General features: G+C 45.4%; 1 protein-coding gene across 2 annotated transcripts in view; it reads left to right on the forward strand.

Moving 5' to 3' along the window:
- Arnt2 (aryl hydrocarbon receptor nuclear translocator 2) overlaps positions 1 to 18,083 on the forward strand; it is a 162,764-nt gene that overhangs the window by 69,773 nt on the left and 74,908 nt on the right. The gene's annotated exons all lie outside the window — the stretch shown is intronic.

Here is an 18,083-nt window from a genome sequence, read left to right on the forward strand (position 1 = left end):
AATTGTTCCCTAACATATCAGCCAAATCAGAACAAATGTATATTTTCATATCAGAAGTTCTAGATATGTTCTATTAAAGTGTTTGTATTCTTTTATATAACACACATCTGTGATATATTTCTCCCTGACAGTGCTGTGTGTTGCTGGGATTCTCATGTTTATAATTAGCACAGTGCTAAATTCTGATGGTTTGCATGTAGTAGCCACTCAGCAGGAGCCTAATGAGCAAGGGAGCCACTGGTCACTGTAGTCACCCCAGGCCTCCGTGACACATCTCATAGTCTGGAGAACTCCAACTGCAAGGATTGACTTCCTTTCACATAGACTGGAAATTCAATTTCTTAGCCGAATTCGTCTGAAACAAACCACTGTGAACCATGCATGTTTAAATATGGGGCTGAAAAGATGACTCAGTGGCAAAGAGCACTTACTTGCTTCTCTTCCAGAGGACCTGAGTTCAGTTCCCAGAATTCACACTGGGCAACTCACAACTACCTTGCAGGCAACTGCACTCACATTCACATACTCAGATACTTTTTATTTTATCAAAAATAAAAGGTGTATGTGCCCTTATATTAAATATATATGGTGAGTGCCCACTTTATGGCTCCTAGATGCCTCTAACTGCGTTCTCACAGGGTAGAAAGGACTGCACAGTCACAAGGGCTTTGTACTCATGACCTAATACTACTATCACCCCTGGGGATTAAGATGTCAGCCTGCCAAGTTGCATCAAGCATTAAGTTCATTTCATCCAAGATCATGGTGTCAACAGGGTTACTTCTCTAGAGACCTCTTGTTAGTTTCCAGATGCTTCCCTTTGAATCCTTCATGGTCTCTTTTCTGTATACACTCCTAGTCTTTCGAAGAATACCAATCATATAACCTAGTTTTACCTTAATTACTTCTTAAAGGCCATACTCCAAAAGCAGTCATATTCTAACATTCTGAGAGTTACGTCTTCAACCTATGAATTATTGAGGGAGGGCCGCAATTCTACCCATAACACTTAGAATAAAATCAAATTTGATTCTAATTCAAATCAAATTTTGAAGATGCTGAGCTGTTTCTGAAGGAGGTGTTTTCTTCAGTGCTAGTAATCTATGGATAGAGATTTAGCATGGGAATAGGACTTGTGTATCAACCATCTCATCATGCCTATAAAAGATGAATGCAAGCTCAGATTCAGGAAAACACTGTTCTCCCTTGCTGAGCTGACATTGTCAGGAACACCGATTGTACATTTCAACACTGTGAGAGAGAAAGAAGCCAGGGAGTGTTGGTTTAAAAGTTGAAGTCACTCCCTCTGGAAAGAGCTGTTTTTTTCCCCAAGATTCACAGTATTTGGCCACAGGATGTGGCTTCTTCAAACCCATCAGGAGACCCAGATGGCTGGAAAAGTGGTGGCCAAAAGCAGTACAGGTTCAAGCCAAGGTACTACTTACTGACTGGCTCCTCAGAGGCTAGTGGATATTTCTGTGTGAAGTCTTTATGTATTTGACTAGGTAGAAATGACTTTGGAGGGATTGTGAGGAGCAGTCAGTATGGTTGTGTAGTGCTAGTACAGTATGGTTCTTCTCCCAGTGAGCTGTGGACGGCCAGATCTCTGAGCTCTCTTGCTAGCCTGGCTCCTCTTGAAAAGAAGATGGGACTGGAGATGTGGGTCCTGATTGTTAGGTTGTGAGAGAGCCCAGGGTTCTTTTTTAGAGTCACATAGTGACAAGACTGTTGACTGGGGCCATGGCTTGAAAGGTCCTTGCAGCAGGGATGCATGTAGACAGGCATGAGGCTCACTGATGCCCAGGACAGACTGGAGGGTGATTATTGAGTATGCAAAGTATACATTTAGTATAAAAATGTTTCATTAAAAAGTCTTAAGGATTACTTGGTGCCTTAGATTGTTGGACAAGGGTCTCAAATTCTTCTGTCTCTGAACCTCTGTGATCTGAGGTTAGAAATAAATAAATAAATACGGGCCACTTAGGGGAGTTATGGTGACAGATGCAGGGTCAGGGAACTAGGGAAGGTCTGCTGGGACAGAGGTGTCTTAAGAACAGCCAAACCCTCCCTTAAAGGAGACTCCCTCTAAACCTCTCCCCTAGAAGTGAACATCCCATTCATTGGACTTGTCTATACTGAACGTAGTCTGGGGAGGGAGTGTTCTGTCTGTGCACAATGAGAGAAGGAACAACAGATGTAGACTGCTCTATTGACCCAGGGACCTGGGAAGTGATATTTGCACAGGAGTGTGGTATCTAGAAGAGATGGTAGAGTTCTTTGTTGAGTTAACAGAGCTAGTCAGATGTGACCAAGGGTGGTAAGAAGAGTCTTGGAAGTACCACAGAAGTGTGGATCATTGCAGTGGTTTGGTCCTTCTGTGAATGAATGACTGTGACTCTAATGTTACTAGAGTCAGTGATGGCACCCTCGTGAGACTGGCAACAGCAATGTTGAAAGTAGGCATAGCCACGGAAGGGAACTGGGAGATGACATTTTGCTCTGGTCTTTCTTGGTGATCTTGGGAAGTTCCTTTCTTCTTTTATCTTTGTTCTTCTCCCAGCACAAGAGGGATTCCTTGGGCTCCTTCCAGCTTTGAATTTATTCTCTCATCTAAGGTTTACAAATAGGATCTAATCCACTACTTAGAAAACAGTCGGGGGAGAGAGGCTAAAGCCCGGAGCAGTAACACAATGGGCTAGCACTGCGCTAAGATGCTGTCACTACCGTTCCAGAGGCAGCAATGGAGGAAGTAGGGGGGTCTCCAATAACCTCTATCCAGCCACTGGTTACACCAGTTGATGTCTCTGAGTGCAGTGCTCACCAACTGGCAGCGTATGCTGAATGTTGATGTGTTTTTTTTTTTAATAAAGATTTATTTATTTATTATATGTAAGCACACTGTAGCTGTCTTCAGACACCAGAAGAGGGCATCAGATCTCTTTATGGATGGTTGTGAGCCACCATGTGGGTGCTGGGATTCAAACTCATGACCTTCAGAAGAGCAGTCAGTGCTCTTACCTGCTGAGCCATCTCTCCAGCCCCATTGATGTGTTTTTTAATAGATCTATTCATAAAATCGGGTGCTGTACTGACTACTTGACAAAAACATGAATGGAGGTTTGCAGGAATCTGACCCTGGCCTTTCCTTAGGAACAGCGGTTCAGCATTTACTACCCAGTGTCCACAGTAGCTTTATGAAGCACAACTGTATCAAATAATGTGAACTGGTCCTAATTCTTTTTTATCCATCTCAGCTTTCCTTTGTTTCTTATGTGGCTCTCAAGCAACATCACACACAACATACAGTTCTGAGCTCGGGGCTTCTGGCTGTGCAGCAACTAACTTGCAGAATGGCTTTCTGCCAGAGACTCTGTGAGTGTTCCAGGCTTGCCTTTCTTAGCTCTGTTTAGACTCCTGTGCTCTGTCCTGCCCTGACTCATCCTGAGGACTAAGGAGACTCAGAGCCAGGCTTCAAGGCCACCTCTCCATCAAAGGCACTTGTACCTACATTGTACTCAGTCATCAGCACTGAAACTAGTAGCTGGATGATATAGGTTACTGGACACACCACCTACTTCCTCCACAAGGCCATTGCTGCCTTCTGGAATAGTAGAGACAGCACTGACCTGTCTTGTTACTGCTCCAGGTTTTAGCCCTTCTCCCTCTACGATTTCAAAGTGACTTTTCAGAGGAAGGAGGGATGCCAAGCAACAGTGTATAAGGTGCACCTGATGAGGAGAAGGTGTTGTTGAGACAGAAAAGCACCTTGTAGTTAACAGGGCTGCAGTAATAACTGTTTTAGATCTCTGAGTGATCTGAGCAGTTGCTTTCAGTGGGGAAGGACTGGAGACTGTGTAGAAAGGCCCAGGGCTTTCCAGGTGGCGATGAGCCCTCTAGTTGTAACTGGATATACCCAAGCACCAGGTTCAGAAAGCAAGCAGGAGGCAGCAGAGACCCCACCCAGGAGACAAGGAGGGAGCCTGTCCTCTCAGTGTTGTCTGGTGGTTGAACTCTGGAAAACCTTGATCCTGGTGAGCAGAAACAGAAGGCCCTTTGCCAGTGACCCCAGCACCTCCCTGGGAGGAATGACTTCTGTCCTCCAACCAGAGAGAGGATGTGGGAAAGGTAATCTGTGGGCATTTTGAGAGGAAGTTCATTTGGGCCATGCCCCCTGCATTGCCTTCTGTGGTTAGGGATCTGCAGGGTTCTCCTGCATTCAGGAGACTGGGTCAGCATTTTGGGTTGGAAGAGAGAATAACTTTGAACTAGACTGCCTGGTGGTAGAAGTGGGTGCAAGCAAAGAGTAAGCTAACTTACTTCCTTCGTTATCCCTCGCTCATTATCCCTTCCTTCCTTCCTTCTTCCCTCCCGTCCTTCCCTTTTCAGGGACCACTTACATATTCATTAATTTACAAACACCTGTTTTAGACGTGTGCAGACAGGTCACATGGGATGAAGCTCGCATCCCCTTCGATCATCCCCTCCAGCTCCTCACCTCCCAGCTTCTACTTTGGAGTAAACCCCCATTTCCCAGCTCTTGCAGCCTGGATTCTTTGTCATAATTTGGGGAGAACCCAAGCTAGGCTGGTCCCCGAGGCTTCATCTGGAAAGCCCCTCTGTATGAGTCGCTTACCCCAATCAGCTGTGATTAAGCATTCCTATCTCCTTCTGAGTTTTGCTGAAGTCCAGGGATGCTTTGAATCTTGGATCACAGTATTTGGCCTGCCTCCTGTCCGGGCACAGATAGCTGCTCGGAGAGCCGGCCACCAGGGAACCGTTTGCAGGCAGCTGTGCTCACAGCCTCTCATCAGGCATTTTCCACGAGAGCTTCAAGATGCCACATACACTCGAGAGTCTCCTGGCCTGCCTGGGAGAGAAGACACTTGTGGGATTTTGGATGCTCGTGACTTTCATTTTCCCACTCAACCCTAACAGTGAAATATTAATACCTATAATTAATCCACTTATATTTCTGTGGCACTTTTTATGCACTGTAGAGAATAACCACCCACGCTGCATACAAGATTCAGTCACAGAGTACTGGAAGACATATTCACCCAGGGTTTGGGGAGGGGACCTGGACCAGGTGATAACTCTTAGGCACAAAGGAGAGATGAGAACCTTATATTTCCTGGCTTCCCCTGCTTCATTGCAGTCCTGAGCATAGAGATTGTCTCCAGTACCCCTGCACTCAGGCAGTCAGTCCAGCACAGCAGCTCACTCCAGGTAGGCCAGGGTAGCAGTGAAGGCTCAGGCACACACGAGAGGTGCATGGTGTCAGAGTTGTGGGCCCGAGGCAGACGGTCCAGGTGTCTCTCTGCCTTTCCGTGGTCTCCAGCAGTGATTCTCAGTGTGGTTCTCAGTCAGCTATGAGAGCATCACTTTTCAATGAGAGTCTCAGCTTACCCTGCACCCACTAAATCAGAAACTACAACCCAGCAGTCTGTCTGCTAACTCCCCTGCCAGTCCTCGAGATACACACTGAACTTTGAGACTTACCAATTCGGTGACACCATTTTGTCACTTTTTGTCAAATTCCTCAGTTTGAGTCCACCTTTATACTTAACCATGTCAGGCTCCTTGGCCTCAGTTTAAGTTCTACCTTAGAAGAGTAGGGGATAGAATACTTCGTGAAGTTTCTAGTCTAGAGTTTCTTTTGGAACTCTATTCACATTTATCTGTACGGGGCAGGTCAGAGATTTGGCATGAGTGTTTCATGGACCATCAGCACCTGAATCTTCTAGGAACTTTTCGAAACATAGACTCACGGAAGGCCTGCTTCCAGACGCTCCAAAGGCCAGGCGGAGACAGAGTGCACAACGCAGGATGAGTGGTCCTGGGAAAAGAGCTGGCAGTTGTCACGTTGGGTCTCAGCCCACCCAAGGCAGCTGGGCCGCCTTGGTAACACTTCACAAGAGAGAGCAAAGACAGACCGTATGGAACTGAGCCGTGCACTAGGGTCCTTTAGGGGAAGAATGTAAGGCAGATAATTGGTCCCACAGGAATTCTGTGAACTATGCAGTCCGCCCTGTGGTATCAGTTCAGGAAAAAGATGGTGTATTTCCAACTGTCAGTCACGAAGGTAACTTCATGAAAACCATATTTTCAGATACATGGTTTATTTTCTTTGGAATACCCCGACTTAGTCGTTGGACTGGTGCCAGAATCTGAAACCCTAAACACGCTCAGCAGTCCATTTCTTGCCATATTAGGTAACACAGAAGAAAAAATAGTAATTCTGGGTTTTATCTCAACTATTAACACCGTTATTAAGTTTCAGTTGTTTGAAAGAGAAATAAAATGTCTTAATGGCTAGGGAAGCATGTTTATCTGAGTGAAGCCATTGAAAGTTGCCCAGCGGTGTAGTAAACACACGCTCTCCAGGGAAAGCGCTTGCAGTTGGGGCTTTCTGTGGTGCCCAGTAAGTGCACACAAGTGCAGAGCAGAGCCCTGCAGTGGTTGCTCTGCCTTTCAGAGACACTCCCACTGGAAACCACAGCGCCTTCCATCCCACATGCTTCTTTGGAGCTAGTTCAGTTCTTTCCCGTTAAGTATTTACACAACCTGCCTTGTTTTGCTTCATGAATACATGGCATGCCGATGCCCTGGAACTGTTTGTGTTTTTCTCGCATATTTTATTTTGAAATTGATTCCCTGAATCTGAACAGAGCTCCAGCCTGAACTGCTTGGTTCATTGTCCTGGTCACAGTGGACCTGGTGTCACAGTGGACCAGGGAGTCTAAGCAGTGTTTCGGTGCAGGCTGCAGTCTCCAGCAGGGCGCTTTCCTTGCATGCTGCCAAAAATTCCCCGAGGTGATCTAGTGCGACTCAAGCATGGGACCAAACAGGGCATGAGGAGGAGGCAGGCATGGGGACATGGGGAGGCAGTTAGGGGAGGTGGAGGATCCTGTCCTTCATCATCTGGCCCCGGTGACGTTTGCAGATCATGATTTTTTACCTTGAGCACTAATTAACTCAGATGGACTCACTTCCTCCTCTGTAGATACTGATAACAAGGTTATTTCCTAAGGACCAATAGAGAGCATTTCAGAGCTAATCTGTGAGAAAGCCATGATGGTTGTGTTTGGAAATTAACATCTCATTCATTTCAGAATAATTGAGAATGGCACTGAACCACTAACATAGATGGGTGACTTCCCAAATGTCCCTGCTTGCCCTGGTTCATTTCTTGTCTGCTGAAAGTGTCTTGTCAGCATAGACTTAGAAGGAACACGGGGAGAAAAGCTGGACTTCTCATCTTCTCCTAGTTTTGTTCATTCAGTCATCCATCAAGCACAGACTCACCAAGTACTAATGAACATTATCAAGCTACTATGTTAAGTGTTAGGGATATGGTAATGAATTAAGCCAAAGTAGCCAGGCTCTTGAGGATTTTACAGTTTATGGGGAACAGACACCAGAAAGAATTCATGTTTAGTACACAGCATGGTGAGACATAGAATAAGGTGCTCAAGGGCAACGAAAGCCAGTAACACAATATTTGACCTGTCTGGATGGGTTGGGGAAGGCCATGGGGTGAGAATTGCTTTGTAAGATATGCCATGGGTGCCAAGGGTAAACCAGCTAAGAAGGCCAGTGGAGGGAGGTGGTACATATTCCCAGAACATCATCAGCCCCTATACCTTAGAATCTCAGGGTTTCCAACCAAAGAGATCCTATGTCCCTATTGCGTGTGAGAAGCCAGATTGGCTGTGTGGGGGAGGAAGAGTTCATCTCAGAAGCATACAGAGGCTTCATCTCAGAGAGCTGTGGTGGGTTAGCTCAGGAGATGGGAGGATTCAACTTATGCAGGTGTGGGAGATTTCCTGGGGAAAGAGATGATGCAGACTGGGGCCAGGTAAGAGTGTTTTCCTCTGTTTGCTCTAAGTGATCATAGTCTAAGACAGCTTAAACAACAGAAAAGTCTTCTCACAGCTCTAGAGTTCAGAATTCTGAAAGACTAGTGAGAACTTGATTGCTTCCTTCTGTGGGTTCTGGGTGGAAATTCGTTCTAAGCCTCTTGCTCTGTGCCTCCTACATTACTTGGTGTCTCAGTGTCTAATTCCCCTCTTATCAGGATAACAGTTATGTTGGACTAACACCTACTATTATTACCTCCAGTGTAATTTTTTCTATACCTAAAAAGACCTTATTTCCAAAGAAGGTACACAATTCTTGGAGGATGTGAACTTGGGGGAGTATGGAATCAAATTAAATCCAGGTTTTAAAAAGGGGGAGATAGAAGGAAGTGGTTATGTCCAGGAGAACTTTAGGCATAAAATTCAATCAGAGGAGTTGGCACAATGACTCTAGTTATTTTTGTGTCCACATAGGAATGTCTTTTGTCAACTTTTAGCTGACCTGTGTGCTTATAGGTAAATTCTTTCTACTGGGCATGAGTTTAGCCATAGATGGAGTTAGAAACTCTCCTCGGTGTCCCTGAGCTCTTGTTATTGAATTCAGTCACAGAGCGTATCCCTCCCTGTGGTGTGTTGTGGTTAGTGATGGTCCCATGAACTCACCTAGCTTCTATGCCTGTATCAACTCAGCTGCAATGTGACAGCTCGCTTGTGCAATGCTTGCTGATAAGCATATTCAGGGCTGTTACTGTTATAACTGTGAACCATCCTTCTCTATGACTCAACACTATCAAAATCCCAAGAATGAATCTTGCAGCTCTGGAGTGGGCCTGCGACTTAGCTTGCCTCAGCATCTTAGCATCGTGTCCATTCGTTTGGGAATGGGATAGAGATTGAGCCAATCCCTCTGCTGTTCCTTAGTTGATCCCTCTTCATTTCTTCCCAGCCTGACCACCTGACTGACATGGTTGGCATAAAAAGCAGTATGTTCTTGTCTACACTGACCAGGTCTGCTGGGCTCGGAATCCAGACCCTGTCAGATCCAAGCAGCCAGCCTACCTCTTCAGGAGTCTTACTTATGCTTTCATAGCTGCCTGAGTCCTAAGGCTGGCCTTCTGTCTGCCTTCATTTGCCCTTCTTTGTTGTGACTCGGTTCACCATCTGATGCATGAGTCCTAGACAGCTTCCCCCTGCCTTGAATGGAACCTACAACTTTTTCAGTCTGTGTTGGCAGAAGCACATTCAGGCCCATGCCTACCTGTGCCTATGGGGCAGAAGAGGGCCTCAGTTCCCCTGGAACTGGAGTTAGAGACTGATGTAAGCCACCTCATCAGTGCTGGGATTTGAGCTCAAGCCCTTGTCCTCTGTCATCTGTAGTTTTAAAAGCAACTCTGTGGTTCCAACATGAACCAGAATCTAAATTCCCATATCCCCGATACGATCTCTGGGAACAACAAAAAATAAAAGGAAATTGACCACAGTTCAATTCGTCCAGTATCTAGGAGAAAAAAATTCAGAAAGATAAAAAGTCTACTTTTGATTTTACTCCACCAAGAAACAGAATATTAAAGACATAGAGCATGATGGGAGTTCCACAGCATCTGTACTTTAAACACTGCCAGAGTCTCCACTTCTTAACCAAGTATCTTTCATCTTAACCTTGATACTCAAACAGCGAGTCTACACACCACCCCCAACCCTTCTAGAAAAGGAAACTATGACAAAAATATAGCCCAGGAATGGTATTGTTTTCAGGAAAATATAATTATTTTGAGTTGTTTGGAACATTTTGAGAGACACTGAATCATTGCTTCCTGGTGTTATGATTTAGATCTTGGTAAAAACCTCACGTGATGGTCAGACTTTGCACAGCCTTCAGTTAAAAATAGCTTGATTGCAAAACCCCAGCGTGCTCGAGAAAATTAAAATAGTTTCCTCCAGCTTCACCAAGGAATGACACACAACTCCCCCTGAAGTGGCATGACCCAAGGCAAACGGTTGAATGGAAATTCATGCATAAGCTCCGTCTTTCCTCTTCACTGCCTTTTCAGTGAATTCTAATTGAAGAAAGCATCTGCAGCCAGTTTTCCCTTTATTTTTGTAAATTCTTTGCTTACACCCGGATGAGAAGCCTTCTCTGCCAGTTGCGTGCTTAGGCATTGATCCAATGGAAAGATGCATGGATGGATTGCAATTTTCCCCTTCGAGTGATGACATAAATTACTCCCCAGTGAGCTATTTACAATGTCATTCTTTAACCTTGACCCAGTGCACATGTTCTGAGGACTGAGAATCACAAGAGCTCTATATACTGAAGTTGTGGAAGCCAATCTTTCCTGTCATTTACATCTCTCTCCCTATGACTCGATTGTGACATGGCCTCATGGCTTTGAATGTAGGTAGCAATAAAGCCAGCCACCTTGGGAGAGAGCCATTTCCACTTCAGAACAATATATTTGTATTCAGCACACTAAGTATTGTATCCCATGAATCTGCCACTGGATCAAACAGTACATTGAGTTGTATTGGTTAGGAGAGCTACACCTGCAGATTTTCAGACCATCAGTGAACTAATGGCAGGGGCTACAGAGATAGATTCAGTTCTGTGGGATGACCTTGATCAAGGTTGGTATTTGACCTTGATCAAGGTTGGTATTCTCTCTATGCCTCTATTTTCTCCTCAGTGTTGATGTGAGGATGGTGCTCAGACCATTCCTGCCATATCTCAGCTTCCTTTTTCCTGTCTTTGGTACCTTTATCTTTAGAGGAGTTCCCTAGACACATAGCTGCACACAGGTATGTGAACACTCTTGGGACTAAATGTTGAGGGAGACAGGGAAAGGTCAGGGGAGATCAGAAAAGAAACCAGGTTCAGGAGAGATATGACCTGCATGAATGGAGATCAGAAGTATAAATTGCATATAATTTCCTCCGACTGGAACAAGGAAGTCTGTCTACCCTATCTTAAGCAGTCACGAACCCCAGGCTTGAGAGGCGAAGCTTCAGGCCAAGTTGTTTTGTGAAGAAAAATGCAGGTGGGAGCCCCTAACAAGTGGGGGAGGGACACTCCAGTCCTCCTGGGACAAGAGCCTAGGAGAACCTCTGTGGAATATCTGGAAAGTTCTTCAAAGCAAGAGAGCTCCATGAACGAGCTGGTGAGACCTAAGCTTGCTGTGGTTTGCCCAAGATGATCTGATAAAGCAAGTGTCAGGTATACTAAGACTGATGCTAAAGTAATTGGGCTTTCTGGTCTCCACTCTTCTTGGAGCTGACAACACCTTGGCTTACGACTGAGTCTAGTCCCTGAGGCTTACTACCCACTTTCCATGAGTGAGGAGGGCCTCTTTTTTGAAGTCCACTATGGACTTCCACATTTTATTCCACAAATTATTAAGCACACATCTGTGATGGAAATGAAGATGCAGCTGGTAATGAACTAGACATGCTCACCATCCACAGCAGAACTCCCAGAGAGGCTGGGCAATGGACAGATGGTCCTGTGGTAAACCCAGGATGAAAAGGCTGTGTGTGCTCAGGAAGAGAGGATGCTATGATAAGAACAATGACCCTAACTTCTATGTTGGGGGATGTGGAACAGGGAAATGATTCAGAGAGTAGAGATTCATAATTTAAAGGGTCAGCCTGTGGGATTAGCCAGCAGGGAAGTTTTTGTGAGTGTGATGAGGAGATAGGCCAGCCAGTGATGGCCCCAGAGAACCATTTTGCATTTGAGATTTACTCATAGTGCAAGATTCAGTCCTTAGAAGAATGTTTGCATGGTCTGATTTGCATTTTTATAGATAAAGGCTCTTCTGGCTGCTGGGAAGGAAATGTGTTTTTGGAATCTAAGAATAAGAACTAATATTTATGTACTATTAGGAGTGCTATGCAAGGTGACTCCACAAATATTTTTCTCTTAGTCTTTAGGGCAAGCTTTAAGCAGGGCATTCTTTGGCGTGTGCTTCCCAGATGATCCAGCCCCATGGTTGAGGCCCCCCTCTCCCTGGATTACCTTAGCACATCAGTTGTGTGTGTGTAGCATCTGTCTCATGCCCTGTCCTTTCTCTTTATCCTTGACAACTGAAGTTGGCAGAGTTGGTCTTTGACTTTTTCCAAATATCTCAGGGGTCCCTGTCCCTTATGGCTCCCCGATATTTGAGAGCTATTGTTTGGTGGAATTAATGGCCTCAGAAAAAGAGTGGTTCCACTTCCTTACACCATCATTCTTCTATACTGAGTATTCCTTCTTCCTCTTTTCATGCAACCTAAGTTTCTAATGTTTAACATGACTGACTTTTTTAAGCTCTGGGAGCAAGTGTCCAGGGGCTCCAGCCACAGACAGATGCATACATTGGTCCAGGTCACTTGCCTGGAACAGGCCCCTCATCCACTCCTCTTACTGCAGCCCTGCCCTCAGATGCAGCCTAAAAAAACCTTTCCTCCTTACCTTAGCAGGTCAGCTGGCCTCTCTGCCCTGAGCCCTGGGCCGCTACGCCTCTGCTTCCTGACTTCCTCTTTCCCCTCTCCTGTTTGGAATGTGAACACTTCCGTTAGACTCCTTTACTTCCTTCCCTGGCATGCATCTCCTTCATACAGTCAGTCACCTGTGGGCCTCTGAGGTCAGTCAGATTAGGGACCATGGTGGGGATGCTCAAATGCCCTACAATGAAGTCTGTAGTCGGTACACATCCTCCTTTGTACTTTATGTCACCTCTAGGTGGCTTATTTAATCCAATACAATGTAAACACAATGTGAGTATGGATTGTCATAAATGTCCCTGAAATGTGCATGTGTTAAAGGTTACATTGTCGGAAGCTGATAGAACCTTTAAGACTGAGGGCCCAGTGGGAAGTCTTAAGAGTACTGTGGATGGAAAGTCTTTATTTTCTTAACTAGCAAGTGAACAGGTTTCTTCAACATACACTCCTGCTGTGATGGGCTGCCTCACCACAGAACCAAACACAGAGTGGAAGGAAAGAAAAACCAAATGATCAATTTAAACAATTTCATATTCTTATAAGTGGACGAAGTCCAGCATATTTGTTATAATGACAGAAAGTAGACTGATGTACTCTGTAAACAGTAACTGCTGCGTTGTTCAGAGGTAATGGTAGGAAAATCAGCCATCCTGTGATCAGTGCAGATGCGATTCTTGAGTATCTTTAACCTGTGATGCATAGAATCTGCAGATGTGAAATGAATGAACATGGAGAGGTTGCCAACTGTATCTATCAAACTACACTGCCTCTCATTCCTATACCCATCCCATCCCACGTACACTTTTTTTCCCAGAAATTCTTCAGTGTCTGTCTAAGCTAATTACCTCCCACTGTTCTTCTTCATGGGTGTAGGTTTTCCTGGTATTTTGATATTTTTAATCATGTCATTAGCAAATCATGAGGAGAGAAGTCCAGACCCGAAGTTGCCTTTTCAAATGCCTTAGCAGTCTGGCCTCCTGCCGTCCATCAGCCTGACCGTCTTCAGCCCTGGATGAACAATCATTTACCCTTGAAATGAAAACCCTCAGGCTCACATTTCTGGCATTTTTGTAGCATGATTCCCCCAAGAGGAATGTATTTCTTTAAATCACACTCCAACATATTCTAAACAGGATGAGGAATTTGTTCTCTTGTCTAAAGATTAAATAGCAGAAGAGGTGCCAGCCATGGGGGAACTATGAGGTGATGATTTTATAATGAGTAGCAGGGCAGCAGGCTGCAGCAGGAGGCACCCCTCTAATTCCACATTATGTTTGGAATTCAAAGGCAGGAGAGAGTCATGGGGCTCTGCTGAGAGTTGAGGGGCTCAGCTGCTGAGGTGGTAGAGGTGGCATGGTCTGCTCCCTTGGTGCTCCCTGCCCCTTGGTAGAGATGGCCCTCAAGTCTTAGTCTGCTCTTTGCTTATGGGATAATTGCTCTCCAATGCTCTTCCCAGACTGCCACTGCTCTGTTTTGCCATCTACTGCCTGCCCCTTGCTAATTAACACCTCATTAGCGCCTTTCCCAGAAGGAGGGTGAGGGACAGAGGGCAGACAATACAAACCAAACTGCTTGGCAGTCAGCTCCTTCTGAGTGTCAGTGGGACAGGAGCCATCAGTGGCTGTTTGCCAGTCCTGATCAGCTTCATCAAAGCTTCTTTCTTTTGTTATTCCATTGTTACAGCCTGGAGTCTAAGCCAGACCCCAGCACCCTATCCTGTGATCAGCAAGAGAAGGAGGAGCAGTGTGGTTGCCGGTCCATGGCAACTCCCCTGAGTCAAGAAGTCATGGTCAACTGCAGATTTTTAAACTGTTGAGTTCAGTTTTGTACTGGCCAGTGAGACATGCCATACAGAACCCGCTATTCTCTGGTTCTACCATCTTTCCTCTACCTGGATTACCAAACAAAACCAAGCTAGAGGGGCTGTATCAGCTGCTTGGTGGTCCAGATATCAGAAGGGGCCTATATTTGGTACCTTGTGGTTGTTGAGATGTCAAGAGCTTTAGCTTTTGTATGCTGCTTAGAACCACTGCTGCTGAAGGAAAGAGCAGGATAGAGACTTGTCCTCAGAGGCTTGAGTCTTAAGTCTTCAAAAGATCCTTAGAAAATGGGGAACAGATGGACAAATATACACTGGCAAGAGCACATTGGAATTGTGATTCAGTAACTGTTCAGGAGGCCGCTGTGATTCTGGATGGAGCTATCAGAGAGCTATTGTATAGGAAGTCAGGTATCTACCACAGCTTATCCACTATTTATCTGGGTTCACAAGAAGTCAAGTGCTATGCAAGAAGCTTTCTCCCGATTTCAACATAGGCACTGCTGATAGGATCTGTAAGTAGCTTCATAGCCCAGCTAACATCCAGGAAAGAAACAAGTACTTCAATCCACAGCTACACAGAACCAAATCCTGCCAAGGGATTGAATGGGTAGAGGTGGATGCTTATCCTGGTATGAGTTCAGTCTGTGCCTTGATTCTGGCATTCTAAGATCCTCGCAGGGCAGCCCATTGATGTAGGCGGAGAATAGAAGAGTGTCGGGGAGTTTATAGGCTTGGGTGTGTTGGTAAGGGTACGACAGAGAAGAGCCTTCCTCCCAGAGCAAAGATTTCAGAGAGGAAGAGAGACTTTCTCTCTTCTTAGGACCTCCACTTTGCGTTAGTCTCCAAGTGCTTCCTACAAGCTGAATCTCTGAATGTGGCCCATGCAGGGCTCTTAGTGAGTGCTGGCCTGCAAGGAGGTCAGGCCAGCAGACTATCAGGTACAGCCAACAGCTCCATCTGGGCCACAGTAAACATTTCTGTGGAAGGCTGGAGCTTTCTAACTGTGCATGAGTGTTAATCACACACTTCACCCACCCCCCTTGCAGAAATGAACTCACATGAACTTGAACCCTCAGTGATCAAGGCCAGCTGTGTTCCCTTCTCTCCTGGGAGCAGGTACTGCATTGATGGCATACTCAGTTTTTAAGAGTTTTTAGAGCATTATCCTCTATCCCCACAAATAAACTGAAGTCCCGTCTATGAGCAGACAGGATTGAGTATGAGCCAGGAGGCAGTCCAAGCCCAGTTCCTTAGCATCTGTGAGGTAGGACTTTTTTCTCACTTGGATTCTTTCTTTACTGCCACCTTGTATAAGGTGACTGGGTGGATTATCTGTTGCTCACGGCACCATGTTTTGAGAATGAAAACGAACTCCCAGTGTAAGAGCTAAGATCCTGAACCACCACAGGCAAAACAGGAAGGTGTGGTTGCATTTGTAACTGTGCCTGCTCTGAGAGAACAGCTCTTTCTTTAACTCCACCCAAATGGACATGCAAACTTTCACCTCCCTGACCCCACTCGCCTAGGAATTGCTGAGACAGACTAGAGTGATCCAAACAACTCTATTAAGTCAAAGGAAAAATCAAAAAGCAATAAACAAACACACAGAAAGAATTGCCAAACTAAACCAAAGCCTGATTTCCCTAGTTTAGGCTTCTCTGATCCTGGAACAGACACAGGCTAGCCACAGTGCCCTGCAGATGGCCGACCCTCTGTCCCTTCACTGCCCTCCTGCTTCTGTCTGGTGGCTTCTATCTTATCTTCTGGCATGGATCCTCAAGATCTTATGTAGAGATTGGACTGTGCTGGTAACAGCCCAACTCCCTATTCCTTAGCTGTGGGGCCATCTTTGTTGAATTATTGAATGCATATGGACTTCAGTTTCCTCATGGGAAAAGTAAAGCCTGCTGGTAGGAGCACGGAGGGAAAATCGTCGAGAATGTCTGCCTGGGCTCAGATAGACAAAAGGTATGACCATACCATATCCATAATAATAAGCTACAGAAGATCAATTTGTTTCCCTTCTGTGCTCCAACAGTTTTTTGTATGTCAGTGGTAAGGAATTTTTTTCCACTAAGGCTAACTTCTAAATGTCCTTCTTCATTCTTGTTCTAGTGTGATTTCTGTAGCTGTGATAAAACACTTTTACCAAAATTGGCTGAAGAAAGAAGAGGTTTATTTTATCTTAAAATTTCCAGGTGATACCACCATTGAGGAAAGTCAGAAGCAGGAACTTGAGGCAGGAACCACTTCTAGCTCACTCATTCTCTCTCTCTCTCTCTCTCTCTCTCTCTCTCTCTCTCTCTCTCTCTCTCTCTCTCTCTCTCTTTCTCTCTCTCCCTCCCTCCCTCCCTCTCTCTTTTCCTCCCCATCCTCCGCGACCTCCTCCTCCTCCCCCTCCTCCTCCTCCTCCTCCTCCTCTTCCTCCTCCTCTTCCTCCTCTCCTTACCCCTCTGGTTCATGCTCAACTAGCTTTCTCATATAGTCCGAGTTAACCTGCCTAGGGATGGTGATGCCCACAATGGGTTTGGGCTTTTCTACATCTATCACCGATCAAGACAGTCCCCCACAGATAATATTATCTGGACAATCCTTCAACTGAAATGCCTTCAGATGATTCTAAGCTGTGTCAGCTTGACAGCTAAATGTGACTAGGACCATGGTTCTCCCTGGTAAAGCACCGTGAGCTTCTTATGTCTATTACATAATCACACTAAATTATATATGTAGACATTTGTTGTGTAATATTGAGTCATTTTTAGGCTGTGTCATTAATTCTCTAGTTCTTTGTGTTAAAGGTCACTGTCTTCTCCCCTGTTCTATTGCTGTGAAGATATACCATGACCTAAGTAACTATAAAACAAAGCATTTATTTGAGGACTTGCTTACAGTTTCAGATGGTTAGTCCAGTATCATCATGGCAGGAAGCAGGTGGGCATGGTGCTAGAGCAGTACCTAAGAGCTTTACATCCTGATCCATAGGCACCATGCAGAGAGAAGGGCGGGACCAGGGGGAGGGACAGGAGAGGCAGAGACAGAGAAGGAGTCAGCAGACAGACAGACAGATAGACAGACAGACAGACACACACACACACACACACAGAGAGAGAGAGAGAGAGAGAGAGAGAGGGTTTCTGTGAAGAGATGCTGTGGCCAAGGCAACCCTTATAAAGGAAAACATTTAATTGTGGCTGGCTTACAGTTTCAGGGGTTTAGTCCATTATCATCAAGGCAGGAAGCATGGCAGCATGCAGGCAGACATGGTGCTGGAGGTGTAACTGAGAATTCTGTAGGCAGGCAGAGGGAAGAGAAAATGAGCCTGGTTTGTGCATTTGTGGCATTCAAAAGCCACCTCCAGTAACATACAACAAGGTAACACCTCCTAATAGTGTCACTCTCTATGAATTTGTGGTGGCCATTTTCATCCAAGCCACTACAGTTTTAAATCTCAAAGCCCACCTCAAGGGACACAACGGCTCCAACAAAGACATACATACATACTCACTCCAACGAGACCACACCTCTTAGTCCTTCTAGCCAGTTCATCAACTGGGGACAAAGCATGCAAGCATATGAGGGCATTCTCACTCAGACCACCAAAGCCACAGAACCTCACATTAGTCTTAACTGGTCAACTGAAAATAGAGAAAGCTAAAATTGAACATGTGGACTTGCACAAGGGGGTGGGGAGTTCGTCGACTCTAAGACAGGAGCACTGGAAGGACATACTCCCATATTTCATGTTTTCACTGCTCTTCGGAAGTGATGGACCCAGTTTTCCCATGACACATTGCTGCTGCAAGAGTCTTGCTCAGATCTCCAAAGAAAAAGAGATGGAATGGTGAGAAAGCTTACATTTTTGTCTGTGACAGACTCTGATTGGCCTACTTAGAATACTAGTCCCAGACCAGATCACTGTGACT

This window comes from Apodemus sylvaticus, chromosome 1 (genome assembly GCF_947179515.1).
Source record: "Apodemus sylvaticus chromosome 1, mApoSyl1.1, whole genome shotgun sequence".
Classification (NCBI taxonomy): domain Eukaryota; kingdom Metazoa; phylum Chordata; class Mammalia; order Rodentia; family Muridae; genus Apodemus; species Apodemus sylvaticus.